The sequence below is a fragment of the Schistocerca piceifrons genome, chromosome X (genome assembly GCF_021461385.2).
Source record: "Schistocerca piceifrons isolate TAMUIC-IGC-003096 chromosome X, iqSchPice1.1, whole genome shotgun sequence".
In the NCBI taxonomy this organism is placed as follows: Eukaryota; Metazoa; Arthropoda; class Insecta; order Orthoptera; family Acrididae; genus Schistocerca; species Schistocerca piceifrons.
Genome location: NC_060149.1, coordinates 918,814,951 through 918,829,928, shown reverse-complemented (window position 1 = coordinate 918,829,928; position 14,978 = coordinate 918,814,951). Strand labels below are relative to the sequence as shown.

General features: G+C 44.9%; 2 non-coding genes across 2 annotated transcripts; one reads left to right on the top strand and one right to left on the bottom strand.

The window, feature by feature from the left end:
• Window positions 1–9,925: 9,925 nt before the first annotated feature.
• On the bottom strand, window positions 9,926–10,000 carry Trnat-ugu. Its single transcript has one exon. It is a non-coding gene; the product is annotated as a tRNA-Thr (tRNA).
• A 66-nt stretch (window positions 10,001–10,066) lies between these two features.
• Trnat-ugu lies at window positions 10,067–10,141 on the top strand. The gene has a single exon. It is a non-coding gene; the product is annotated as a tRNA-Thr (tRNA).
• Window positions 10,142–14,978: the final 4,837 nt, after the last annotated feature.

Genomic DNA, 14,978 nt, shown 5'->3' with positions numbered 1-14,978 from the left:
TTTTCTTTTGAGTGGTACAAGTGCCTCTTAAGAAGAGAGACATAATTGACATATAAGTGACCAGCTATTAAAAACACGATCTCAACGACTATCTCGTATTGTATGTAGTGTATGTTAACCGGGGGCCTATAAACGATGGAGAGGCTTCGTCCCCGCTGCTGCCACAGTGGTCCACAACCCCACGACGACTACTGCAGTCCGCTTCACCCCTCTGCTGCCCCACACCAAACCACTCTTTCAGGGTTATTGTGCGGTTCAGCCCCAGGTGGACCCCCCCCCCCCCCCCCCCCCCAGGGAACGTCTCACTCCAGACAAGTGTAGCTGTAGCTCCTGTGTTTGCATGGTAGAGTAATGGTGGTGTATGCATACGTGGAGAACTTGTTTGCACAGCAATTGCCGACATAGTGTAGCTGAGGCGGAATAAGGGGAACTGGCCTGCATTCGCCGAGACAGATGGAAAACGGCCTAAAAACCATCCACAGACTGGCCAGCTCACCGGACCTCGACACAAGTCCGCCCGGCGGATTCGTGCCGGGGACGAGGCACTCCTTCCCAGTCCGGAAAGCCGTACGTTAGACTGCACAGCTAACTGGGCGAGCAACGACTATGTTACTGTCACCGTGCAAAAAATGCGGTCTTGCTTCTACAGGGACACACAAGTATCACTAACGATATCCATATTAAAGACTATACAAGCTTAATAAATAGAAGTATAATATAGCTTCCGAATGAAATGGGCTTCCACACAAATACTGCAACATTGAACACAGATGGTGATCGCTTGAGTGTGTATTAACAGACCAAAAGCGAGGCTGCACGTCGCCAGCGGTGTAATATCGTAATAAAGTCATCATTCTCGTGGGATTTAGAGAGTGATTCGGCTGAGGAACGTGGAATTAAGCCGATATTTGCAACTCCCTCCACATTGTGCGATAACTTTCTGTACATGCAAGGAAGTTAGACATTGGTCACAGGATGTTGTTAAATTTTTTCGATATGTTGCCCATCATCTATGTATTCCTCATATAGTCTTAGATATAAAACCCAGCTTCTGGCCACTGCAGAGATGACGTCCAAGTCGTCCTCTTAATGCGGCCAATGAAACTGGCCGCCCATCAGAATTCTAAATCTGGCCATATGCGCGATTTGGCAACACTGTAGGATGCGGAAGTCTCTAGACAAAGTGTTGTCTCCTTCTCGAGCTGTAGGGTGCTGTATGGGTCTTGATCTTGATAATGAACTCGGTGCTACATCTTCTATCATTTCTGGTGATCAGCCGACAGTTTCCTTTATCACTGCAGATGATTTTCCACCATTGTAAGCAAAGCCTGACACTGTTCCTGCTATTGATGGTTGGCGGCACATGATTTATAATAAGTGGTGCGATGAATTAGTTGAGCCTTCCCCTGTCGAATCTTTCCCTGAGCTATATTTGTCTATTACTCTTACCACTAGTGTGGTACCAGATACCACACCAGTTCTGGCGAAGAGGAGATGGGGGAGACTGCCTTTGGTAGTCTTGCTGCTGCAAGGGTGGCGCCTATGCAACCGCCTTAGAGCGAGTGTATGTTGGAGTCGTCTCCTACATAGCTTCAACTACAGGTACAATTGATAATACCACAATGCCTTCCTATTCCTCTGTCTGGTCTCGACGATGGGGATCGTGATTTGCTGCCTATTGCGACTCTTGTGGTGGAAATTGTTACCCCACATTTGTCTGCCACCGTCTCTGAGATTCACTGTGACTGCTCTCTATTACATTTGAATCCATGAGCGATGGCGGGACGTGCAGGTCAGCACAGTGTAGAGACACAGACGAGGATTGCAGCGTTGCTGGTTGCAAATAACAACTGCGGTATGCGCTTAGAGAAGTAGAGACTGAACAGTTCGTAAACTTGTGTTTAAGGGGTAGCGGGCAGTGGAGAAAGTTATTCAGTGAATTTTTATTCAGGTTGTTGCGATTTGTGAGAGAGTTGAGCTCCCACCACCACATGACTACCACTGTGAAACAGCCGGACCGAAAGGAATGAGACATGCAATTCGTCTGGCACAGCAAGTTGCGATGCTTGGGCCTGAGCATCTTTGTACAGAGGAGAACGAATGCTTGGGTCCAGTGACAAAATTAAAGTTTACAGATAATTATTTTCGTAAAACACCAAAAAATTGCTGTTATGTGCAGTGCTTAACTACTTCCAACATGGACACAGTCTACCTCAAATTACATGTTATATAACGTTCTGAATGAAATAACTTTAAGACCACGAAAATATTGTATGTAATACTGGAACACTTTCCGTCCTTTGCGATTGTGACAAACGTTTTATTTATACCAGACACACTTCGCTTTTTTTTTAGGCATCTCGATTAAAAAAAAGTTGGTTAAGTATAAAAAGTCAGTTGTTGACTCATAAAAACATAGAGACTAAAATTTATTGAGTGTTAGTGAAGTGCAATGCATCAAAAAAAGAACTTATTTGAGGATGTCTGTCACACACATACAGCAATTATTTGATAAAATATAGATCAATCGAAACCAACATTGAATATGATCTTATAACCGCAGCGATGCACAAAACTACGACAGGTACTCAAGTGGCAGTATAGAAGCCAAAATACTGTCCACCGAAGATTCTTCAAAATAAAGCAAAATTCGGCTGGTATAAATAAGACTTTTATTACAGTCGCAAAAGACAAAATACACTCCTGGAAATGGAAAAAAGAACACATTGACACCGGTGTGTCAGACCCACCATACTTGCTCCGGACACTGCGAGAGGGTTGTACAAGCAATGATCACACGCACGACACAGCGGACACACCAGGAACCGCGGTGTTGGCCGTCGAATGGCGCTAGCTGCGCAGCATTTGTGCACCGCACCCGTCAGTGTCAGCCAGTTTGCCGTGGCATACGGAGCTCCATCGCAGTCTTTAACACTGGTAGCATGCCGCGACAGCGTGGACGTGAACCGTATGTGCAGTTGACGGACTTTGAGCGAGGGCGTGTAGTGGGCATGCGGGAGGCCGGGTGGACGTACCGCCGAATTGCTCAACACGTGGGGCGTGAGGTCTCCACAGTACATCGATGTTGTCGCCAGTGGTCGGCGGAAGGTGCACGTGCCCGTCGACCTGGGACCGGACCGCAGCGACGCACGGATGCACGCCAAGACCGTAGGATCCTACGCAGTGCCGTAGGGGACCGCACCGCCACTTCCCAGCAAATTAGGGACACTGTTGCTCCTGGGGTATCGGCGAGGACCATTCGCAACTGCCTCCATGAAGCTGGGCTACGGTCCCGCACACCGTTAGGCCGTCTTCCGCTCACGCTCCAACATCGTGCAGCCCGCCTCCAGTGGTGTCGCGACAGGCGTGAATGGAGGGACGAATGGAGACGTGTCGTCTTCAGCGATGAGAGTCGCTTCTGCCTTGGTGCCAATGATGGTCGTATGCGTGTTTGGCGCCGTGCAGGTGAGCGCCACAATCAGGACTGCATACGACCGAGGCACACAGGGCCAACACCCGGCATCATGGTGTGGGGAGCGATCTCCTACACTGGCCGTACGCCACTGGTGATCGTCGAGGGGACACTGAATAGTGCACGGTACATCCAAACCGTCATCGAACCCATTGTTCTACCATTCCTAGACCGGCAAGGGAACTTGCTGTTCCAACAGGACAATGCACATCCGCATGTATCCCGTGCCACCCAACGTGCTCTAGAAGGTGTAAGTCAACTACCCTGGCCAGCAAGATCTCCGGATCTGTCCCCCATTGAGCATGTTTGGGACTGGATGAAGCGTCGTCTCACGCGGTCTGCACGTCCAGCACGAACGCTGGTCCAACTGAGGCGCCAGGTGGAAATGGCATGGCAAGCCGTTCCACAGGACTACATCCAGCATTTCTACGATCGTCTCCATGGGAGAATAGCAGCCTGCATTGCTGCGAAAGGTGGATATACACTGTACTAGTGCCGACATTGTGCATGCTCTGTTGCCTGTGACTATGTGCCTGTGGTTCTGTCAGTGTGATCATGTGATGTATCTGACCCCAGGAATGTGTCAATAAAGTTTCCCCTTCCTGGGACAATGAATTCACGGTGTTCTTATTTCAATTTCCAGGAGTGTATATCTCATTATTACTGGTAAAACTGCAACTTCAGAAGAGAAGCTATAGAAAAAGAAAAGACAATGTGTATATTGCATGTGTGACTCACCTTTGGTTGTTTCCAAACGCTGCGACCGTCGTCATCTACATCGCTGAGTCCTTGTCAGTGTCTGACTCATCTGGTCTTAGAGTGATGACGATGGGATCGAGCATATTATCAATTAAAATTTCCTTTTCCATGTCCTCCTCCTGTGGTCGTTCTGCATGTGGAACACATTCAGCTCATGCTGAAGCTGTTATGCTGTCAATTGCTTCGTCCAAACGTCTCTCTGTGTCAGCAGTTTTAAATGTCTTGTTTCGTTCTGCAACATACCCTTTCACTTGTGCCCATATGAGTTTCGGATTGTACTGGCAATGATATGGTGGTAAAAGCAAAACTGTATGTCCATATTCCTGTGCAATACAATCGATTTCATTCACTTTCACACGAGACTCCTAACCGCTACAAGATTTAAAAATTCAGCCTGAGTGTGCAGAATCTTCTTACTTGCAAGCCACAGCATGATATCGGTTTCTTTGTACTTCTGCTGGCAGCCTTTCAACAACAACTGAGTGGTAACTCGCATTGTCCATAACAATCGCTGAGTTTGCAGGCAAGTAAGGGATAAACTGTCTCCCATACCATAATGTAAATGTCTCTGAGTTCATTGCAGCATGATGATCATCTGAATTGCTCTTTTTTGCCCAGAACACTAATTTGCTTTCTGGAATGGATGCGGAAGCAGAACCATCGCGAAGCACATTATTTGTCCCCCTTTATGAACTGGTACTTTCATACCATCTGAACTATCACTCAGTTTCCAACACGCTTTCCTTGTATGATTCTGGTTTACCCATGTTTCGTCCAAGTAAAAAATGTTCTGATTGCCAGATTTTCTTATTTCAAGAATACTTCTTAAAAACTGTGCCCTTGAAGCAGCAATATCACAATGTTCCACTAAAAAATTTTCGTCTGTCATTTGTATTTACATATTTGAATCCAATGTCTTTCAGTATTCCTCGCATTGAGGTAACATTGCCTTTAAAATTTATAGTTTCACGCATTTTCAACGTAATTTTTTTAACATTAGTAAATTCGCCTGTCTTGTACATAGTTAACACAACTCGCCTTAGAACATCTTTGTCAAAATCGTCTAAATTCGTGACAGGCTTCTCACGAATGTCATGTTTCCCTGGCGATTTGAAAACTGGGCTTCCACTTGTCTCGACAGCTAAATTACCTTCACTGGCAATCCGCTGAACAGTTCTCAAGCTGACGCCATTCGCTTCTGCTGTGCGTTCCTGAGATCTGGTAATATATGTGATAGGTCCACCGTTTTCTGCTTCGCGCTTGAAGAAACCGTGTATCCTGTAAATTATGTCTCTCACTAGTTTATGGAGAATTTGTCGCTTACCACCACCATCAGCCATGACAAATCGCAACAAACTCAATAAAAATTCACCGAATAACTGAGTAAACACGTGTAACACTGGCTAAGACGTTCACAGCAGAGCGCTGAGAAAACTACTGAACGTTCATTGGCCGTCGGAGGATGACGTCACGTCAGATGCGCAGAACGAGCCTAAACTCGACCACCTTCGTTCATGGCTTCAACTATAGGGGAGTCAGCAAGCCTAGCAGAGTGGCCCTTTTACCACGGGAAGCCACAGATTGATATGGAAGTTGTACAATATCAGCCTGCGCCACCGACTGCAGATGCTATTATGCCTCGAGTCGGGTTAAAGAACGTTTACAGCCGGAACGCGCAGCGGCGCACTAAACAAAGCTAGGGGTTCAGTTGGAGCCAGTACTGAACCCCGCTCTCGAATTATTGTACTCCGTGATGGACTGTGATAAACGACTGATGGAATAGTCAAGGTGCACTGTATTCTTTCGGTGTTTTTTTTTTTTTTTTTTTTTATTGATGGCTCAAGCATTTACATTCGTCACACTAAATGTTAAAGGAGTAGTATCGAAGCTATGCGTCGTTTATATATGACTCCGGTGTGGATATAGTGGTACTCCAAGAAGTTTTTATTTACCACTTCCACTCTCCCTGTATTTCAAACTATTTTTAATAGGGCGTCCGAATTTTTGATGGGAACTGCCTTATTCTTTTGGGAACGCATTCCCATTGCTGAGGTAGAGGTTCCTGAGTCTGGCAGAAGGATAAATTTTAATAAAATGAAAATATAATAAAATAAAAGAAAAAAAATAAAAATAAATTATTGACCTCATCTTACACGTCTTATATGCTCCGTCTTGTTCTGATCACACAGTGGAACATCCGCGTTTTTTTAAAGAGGAGATTATTTATCTTTTATGTAGTAGTCCTCGGGGTCTATTGTTGGATGATGATTTCAACTGTGTTCTGTATCCTACTGATCAGTCTCCCCATTTTAATTATTATTGGGATTTAAAGAAGTTGATACGCTCGATGCACTTGATAGATGCTTACGCTGTAAACATCCGACGTTGGTCAAATTTACACTTTTTATTGCGACTTCTAGTAGCAGGATTGACCGATTCTACATACTAAATTGGATGTGCGATCGCATTCTTGCAGTCGACGTTGTCCCTGCTAGATTTTCTGATCACTGTGCTTTGGTCGCCACTCTCCAAATTGATCGGCAACCAGTGAAACTATTCCATTCCCCGTGGGTGTTAAATGTCGCTCACTTGGTAGATCCTTATCTCGATGATGTGATACACGATGTGTGGAAGAGTAGTCTTCGATCTGCTGGAAGGTACGCTACCACTTTGGAATTGTGGACTGGCCTAAGTAAATCGAAGTTCCGTCAGACTTCGAACACTTATTCTTCTGCTACCGCGAGGGAATTTCGGAGAATTCGTAAGATTTATTATTCTCTCTTGTACGATTTGTATGACGGTCTGGATCGCACCTCCCTGCGGATTGCAGATGTGCGATGTATTAAAGCAAAGTTGTTGCAGTAACAGTCGACGGCCGTCAACTGCTGACAGCACAAGCTGACATAGTTCACGCCTTACATCAGTGCTACGCGGATCTTTACGGCGTGGATACACCTAGCGACTTTCCCTTCAATCCAGCTATCTTGGCCGTACGTAGGCAACCCACGTCCGAGCGGACCACCGAATTCTCGGCCGGCTTTCAGCCAGCTGACGCGTGATACTTCTTCTTGCAAATCGCCAGATATGGATAGGCTCTCCAAGGAATTTTATGTGCATGTTTGGCCCCTTGGTTGTACCATTTATGTCCATGTTGAACGAGATGATTAGGGGAGGAGTTATACCTGCTCCAGTCAAATATGGGGAAAATTATGTTGATACCTAAACATTATGCTCGTAATGCTGTTGATAACTTTCGTCCTTTCACGTTACTGAATTTTGATTATAAGACAGTGGCGAGGGCGGTAAATCGCACGACGTCTGCCTTGCTGGCGACTGTCGTCAACGTGTATCAGAGTTTTCTTCCTGGTCGCTCTATTCTTACACCTGTGGCTGAATACCGTCATGGGGTTTCAGTGGCTGCCGTTACTTCTGTCCATTGTGAATTTGCCTTTTTGGGTGTTAATAAGGCTTTCGATAACATAAATAACAAATTTCTGCTCCGGATTTTGGAGATGATCGGGTTTACTGTTGAGGCTCGTAGAGTGTTATTGAACTTGGTCATGCTCGTTGCAGCTTCAGTTGTTACTGGGCAACTGACGTGCAAGATTAGCATCCGTCGGGGCGTGCCACAGGGGAACCCGCTCTCAATGTCTTTGTTTGTTTTACCTATGTAGCTGGCGCTTCAGGGGATTGCGCCCCAGTATCAGAGATGGAAACTTTCTAGAAGGATCTTCGCTGTTCATGGATATGCTGATGTGATGGTTTTATTCTGTCTACGTGCAGAGATACCTCTGCTGAAGATGATTATCGATGATTGTTGCTGCGTCTTGATGAGGGCAAAAGTAAACTTCTTAGTTTCATGGATATCGATGTAGATGTAATCAGTGGGTCACTGCTGTGGATCGACATACATCATTGGGAGGTTGTTTTCAATCGTTGTCCGTTGCAAATGGCGACTCTTAATTGAAAATCGGTTTCTGATAAGACCCAGGGGGCAATACTGGGACATGGACGCTCCTTTCCCCTTCTTCAGAACGTAAGAATTTGGATACTTTTATGTAACTTCGGCATTCAGGATCGAGCTCTATCTGCCAAAATCTCGAGCGCAAATCAAGTGAGGAAAACACCGAAACCCCGTGAAATCTTTGAAGTAGCTCCTCAAGCCTTTCAGGGCCATCCGTCTCCGGCAAAATAATTGTATTTATTTGGCGTGAGTCTAACACCAGTCGAATACCACCGTCCTTTTTATCTACTATGCGTAGTTGATTATTATACTCAGATCTCGCGGCCTGAATTACACCTTCGTCCTCCATTCTTCGTAATTCAATTAGAACCCTTTCCAGGTATGACCATGGAATGGCAGAAGGAGGTACCCGAAATGGTCTATGTTTCTTTACCTCAAATTTATATTGATACCCCTTAATGCATCCGGTTTTGGGTATGAAGATCTCTGCGTTATTTTTGAGTGCAAGCTCCAACCCTTTTATGTCCTTATTATCTATGTTATCCAGATTCTCAAGTTTCGAATCAATCCTGCTGTTAATTTCATTAATATGTTCACGTTTTGACTTGAACTCTGTTATATTGTCAGTATCTTTTTTACGCTCTTCTTTCTGAACTGAATGTTGGCCCGTCAATTGTAGTTTTAAACAGCTCGCCGCAATTTGAGCTATTATTGCTTTCTCATCAAATCTGATTTTTATTTTATTCTCTTCCCCTAGCGTTAACTCCCCTCTTCCTAGATCGAGGATAGCTTTCGGCGCTGAAAGAAAATCTACACCGATTTTTATATCAGCTGTTAGTTTCGGTATTATGAACAGATTGGCAGTCGTATGGTGTCTTCTTTTTTTTTTTTTTTTTTTTTTTTTACTGTGAGCACAGGTGGATTAACTGACTTTTTGCATTTAGCGAACAGCCTATCTGAAATAGCCTAAGAGTTCTGTTGTGTTGGCAGAAGAGCCAACACCGTGTTACGAATGGAGGCCGAAATGCACGCGTTTTAGCTCACGCAGGCTGGCGTGAGGAGGGAAGAACTATACTGACAAGACGTCTGGAACATGACAAGGAATTAGAATTCAGAGAGCGGACATAATTAGTTTGATACTTAACTTCAATCCATTAATGATGAACGTCGCTCTTGACGGTACATGATTCACGATATTATCTGTTCAGAATACATTCATAGTAACTGAATATGGCGCCTTGCTAGGTCGTAGCAAATGACGTAGCTGAAGGCTATGCTAAACTGTCGTCTCTGCAAATGAGAGCGTATGTAGACAGTGAACCATCGCTAGAAAAGTCGGCTGTACAACTGGGGCGAGCGCTAGGGAGTCTTTCTAGACTAGACCTGCCGTGTGGCGGCGCTCGGTCTACAATCACTGAAAGTGGCGACACGCGGGTCCGACGTATACTAACGGACCGCGACCAATTTAAAGGCTACCACCTAGCAAGTGTGGTGTCTGGCGGTGACACCACAAGTTCACTTCCATTATCTATTACAGCAGCACACCTAATTCCTCCAATGTGTATATTTACCACCGGGTAGGTGTCCTGTTTAGGTAACGATCCCTTTTCTTCAAGTAATATCTCAGTCATGTCCTGATATTCTGTAATATTTATGAAATGATAATTAAATAGACACCCTAGCTGCAAGCAGGCGTTGATACACTTCATGGGGGACATGTTAAAAATGTGTGCCCCGACCGGGACTCGAACCCGGGATCTCCTGCTTACATGGCAGACGCTCTATCCATCTGAGCCACCGCGGGCACAGAGGACAGTGTGTCTGCGGGGAGCGTGCAAGGGATAAGTCCCTGCAGACACAATGTCCTCTGTGCCCGCGGTGGCTCAGATGGATAGAGCGTCTGCCATGTAAGCAGGAGATCCCGGGTTCGAGTCCCGGTCGGGGCACACATTTTCAACATGTCCCCAATGAAGTGTATCAGCGCCTGCTTGCAGCTAGGGTGTCTATTTAATTATCATTTCATTTCTAGCAAAGCTGCATGGTCATCCACGGTAACTGTTCTTTCGGGAACAGATACTACCGTCATATATGTAATACTTATATTAGTACTTCAGAGACGGTTTACGGGCACGTTTTCTCTAGTGCCCGTCGTCTGGCCTAGTCATTGTTCATTTTCCATGTTATCTTGGCGTACTCTCCCACGGTTAGGTGGTCTAATTTCAATCGATTGTTCCCGATTCCTGTTGTTGTTCGTTCCACCCAATCCTCGGTCAGATCGTTGACGAGTTTCCCTCTTGTCGCCCCATGGTGCGCCATTATTTTGTGGCTCCCATCTCCGGTCAATTTGTTGCCTATATCCTCTGCCATAGTTTCTCCATTGTCCATTATTCCCGCTACGATCTCTCTGGTCCATGTTTTGGTGAGGCTGACGATTTACATTGTTTTCCCAAGTACGGCCTCTATTATACCCTCCTTTGTTCTCCCTTCTTTCACCTTGCACGTCTCTCTGCCTACGTTTTTCTCGCGCCTGCTGCTCGTTGAAAGCGAACTCTAACTCTCTTAGGATACTCTTGAATCACTTCCACATCGGCCGACGAGCGTTTGCCGGTAGGAAATTGGCAACTTCATGTAACATAATCTTATGATCTCAGCCGGTGTGCATGGGTCGACCAAATACTGATTCTTCTTGGTCAACTTTTCGAAAAACTTCACCGGACTACGGAACCCTGAACTCTCCGAGTCTCTACTCATCATTATTTCCTGTTTGATACTGTCCTGTGTCTCCTTGGGACAGTATTTGTTTAAAAATGCGTCACGAAACTCTTCTTATGACGTGCATGTTTTGGCAATGTTCCGCATGCGTTCAGTCGTTGTTCACTCGATATGTGAACATACGAAGTCCAATTTGTACATCAGAGGCCAGTGAGGAGGTAATGATAAATCAAATTGTCCAATGAAAGTTTTCGGGTGTAAAACATTTCTTTGTAGTCCTTAAATTTTCGTACAGAGATAAAATGCTTAAAATCGAAAATTTCATAAGATTTTTTTCCCGCTCGGCCTACCACATTCTCACTTGGCGCTAACGTTCCCTGTCTCCCGTTACCTTGGGCGTCCCCTCTTCTATTCCCTGTCCCGTTTTCCTCACTGGAAAAATGATCCGTGGTGCGCATTATCGGATAACAATTATGCATATGAAATATTTCATTGCTGTTTTCCGTATTCGCAATTTGCGATCCAGTCATGCCCTGTGTAGACGCGCGGACCACATCTCTAGCGATATTTCGTTGCTCTGCAGATACTCTTTCAGTCTGTAGTTGACGAGCAACTCTTACATTCGAGCACATTCTAATATCGTCTGGGCTTGGACATGATCGTGTAGAGTTCGAACTGGCTCATTCGGTTTCTATTGTTTCCAAATCGCCTACTGCTTCTTCTCTGAGAGGTGATTTTTGCCTTGGTTGCGACCTGACTTCCTTAGATAACTGCTTAATTTCGCTCTCTATGTTCTGTTTAAATTGGGAGAGCTCCTCGGTCAATGGCTTATTTGGTGCAATTTCCGTCTTTTGCAGCTGCGTTATTTCTACTTGTTTGACGCGCCTCTGCAACTTCGTTAATGCACATGTGCCTGCCTTTGTCGTATTTCCTGTTTTCTCTAATGTTCCAATAGCAATCCGATTTGCACCCCTCGCTAGTAATCGTGCCTCGTTCGCGGTTCTTCTGACCTCCGCAATCTCTCGTTCTAGTTTTATTCGGAGCGTCACTACCTCATTTCTCACTTCCATTGTCTCATGTTTTATTGTCGGAATTTCGACACTAACATTCTGAATTCTACTTCCCATTTCACCACCAACCTTTTGAATTTTACTTCCCATTTCTGAGCTGACCTTCTGCATTTCAGCAGTAACGTTTTGAATTTTATTTCCCATTTCTGAGCTGACATTCTGCATTTCAGCACTAACATTTCGAATTTTATTTCCCATTTCACGTCCCATTGCTTTCAGGTATGTAAGGATGTCCAACACACCTGTGTTATCTAAATCTTCTCTCCTGTTGTGACTTTCCATTCTTCTACTCTTAGGTGGTCTTCTCCTCTTTTCCCTTTCCATTTCTTGGTATTCATAAAAGTCATCACCGCGCACCCCTGGTATGCTGCCTCGTGACGATGCCACAGACGGCGATCTACCACAAATCTTAGTTGTTCTGCGTTCACTTGGACCCCCTACATTTTATTGCCGTATCTTTATGATTGCCTCAGTGTGTCGCTCATCTTCGCTATCAGATTGCCCACCACGGGCTTGACTGTGTCTATCATCCTCAAAATATTCCCATTCCCTTGGATCGGTATCCTCCTCACCAGTGCCTTGTGCTGTTAACATAGCTAACTCTTTCCCTTCCAATAGGCTTTCTTGACTGCACTGTGTATCTGCCATTTCTATATTGTTACAACTAGTGGTCCATTGTGCTACTAAGTGCGCTTTCGCCCTAGTTAACATGGACTGATCCCTGATTACGATTCTCTCTTAAAATACACTCAGTTTACAATACCCACATTTGTTACATAATGGCACATAAGATAAATATCTACAGGAAAGAAGCTAAACTAATAGCAATGTCATGAACGAGCAGTGTCGTTACAATACAACAAAATACACTGGCACATTACATAATATAAATCAACAAATTGCAGCCTGTGGGCTGAAGCGCAACACCTCTGAAAAGAAATACAATTAATACACAAATAGTATTTTTAATGTTACCGCATGATTTTACCACTGCAAACTATACACGCAAGCTGGTGATCACCATCAATAAGATCTAAACATTAAATGGGAAAAAAAAAATTTGAAAATTTCTGAGGATTCAAACCACTTTATGACTACTATCAGATGACTCTAAGTAGGATCTTGGAAGTGTCGCCATGTCCAAGATGCTACTCCAGATGGGTGTAAAATGAATGTGCACAGGCCGGCCGCGGTGGCCGTGCGGTTCTGGCGCTGCAGTCCGGAACCGCGAGGCTGCTACGGTCGCAGGTTCGAATCCTGCCTCGGGCATGGGTGTGTGTGATGTCCTTAGGTTAGTTAGGTTTAAGTAGTTCTAAGTTCTAGGGGACTTATGACCTAAGATGTTGAGTCCCATAGTGCTCGGAGCCATTTTTTGAATGTGCACAACGGAAAATAGTAAACGCTAAATGAAGATTTGACCTTGTCTGATTACCCCCTGAAGCAGATCTTAGGATCTCTTAATTCTATAAATTACAGTCTAAACATAAATGAATAATGAAGGCAACTAATCCTACTAAATGATAAATGTTGTTTCTGCTTATATATTTATTATAGATTAAAAATACCTTTAGATTACAAAGCTTTCTTTTCCCAAGTAAAATTAATAATCAATTGCCCAACTCTGCCCCTTATTATGACTGCGCGGTCTAATATCTATAACGCGAAATGACTGACCTCACCTACATACCAAACACTAGAAGACACTACTTTCAAATATAATCTTCGGTGGTGTGGAACCTCAGTGGGAATAAACTAACGTGATCACAGCTGTTTAGCTTTTATAGCCCTAATAAGCCGAAGCAATTTGCAATATCACCGTATGTACTGTGTCCGGTGCGTCGAAGTGATGGTTCTCGTAGTCGTCTGCGACGATGGAAGAACTCCAGCCACAAATAAACTCTTTCAGACACTAGGACGGCAGAAGGCGGTCCTCTGACTAATATACTCTAATACTGTCTTCTCCTCTCTGTGTTCTACCGACGAGAAACGCGAACTCGCAGCCACAAGGACAGAGTTCGGATAACGTTTCAACGTAAGTATAGGCAGAGGAAGTGCTCTCAATTTCTGACTGCTGTGTACTCAATGACGACTTCCAACCCGGAGGTGAAGTCCAGAATTGTATAGGTTCGCAACAGTACGGTGCCTAACTGTTCTAACTATAAACTCTCCTGAGAGCAAAGACAGCAAGTCCACCTGTGCCAATAGAGCTGATATCAAGCGACTGTCACACACGGGCGCTCACAACGGAAGACCTCGTCTCCCCACCGCTGGCCTCCCAGCAAGGCTCGGCTCTCCACCCTCATAATTCCGAAAACGAATCATATTTCCAAAACCACAGAATTTTCTCCCTCTCTACAGATTCTTCCGAACGCTGACCAACCATATTTTAGTCTTTAGTCGTCCAGCGCGGAAAGTTTGCGAGGAAATACCTATACTCATACAATGGTATGCTTGTGAGTAAAAATCCTTGGAAATAATCCAGCCCGCATGGTTTCCTCGTTCCTCTCAGCTGCGTCCAAGATTTTCGTAGTTTCTGAAGTATAATCCTTCCCGTCCAGCACAACACCGGCTGGTCGCGACTCTACTGTGCCCCAGCGCTCAGGTGTCACGACGTCCGTCCACATACTTCCTGTGTTTAATCAGGACCAACACCTGTGCGGACCTTCCACCCAGAGCTTGAGTTCTGCCTGCCATTTCACCTCCACTGGCGTTCCAACCTCTACTAGAACAGGCACTCATTCGTTATGCCGTTTTTATAATAAAGACACTCCGTCACCTTTCATGCAATAAGCATTAACAATTATTTACAAGGTGTACGTGACAATGTCAGTCTCCTTTAAATATTGATATATACGATGTACAACCTATCAACTGATATCTAATTGTGGTTGTAGTTCACGGAAAAGTATGTGGATGAGTGCTTGTAAGGTGCGAAATTATAGCCACCTTACACTATCAACTGATTGCCTGCCTTCCTCACCCGCTTCATCGCTAACCTCAA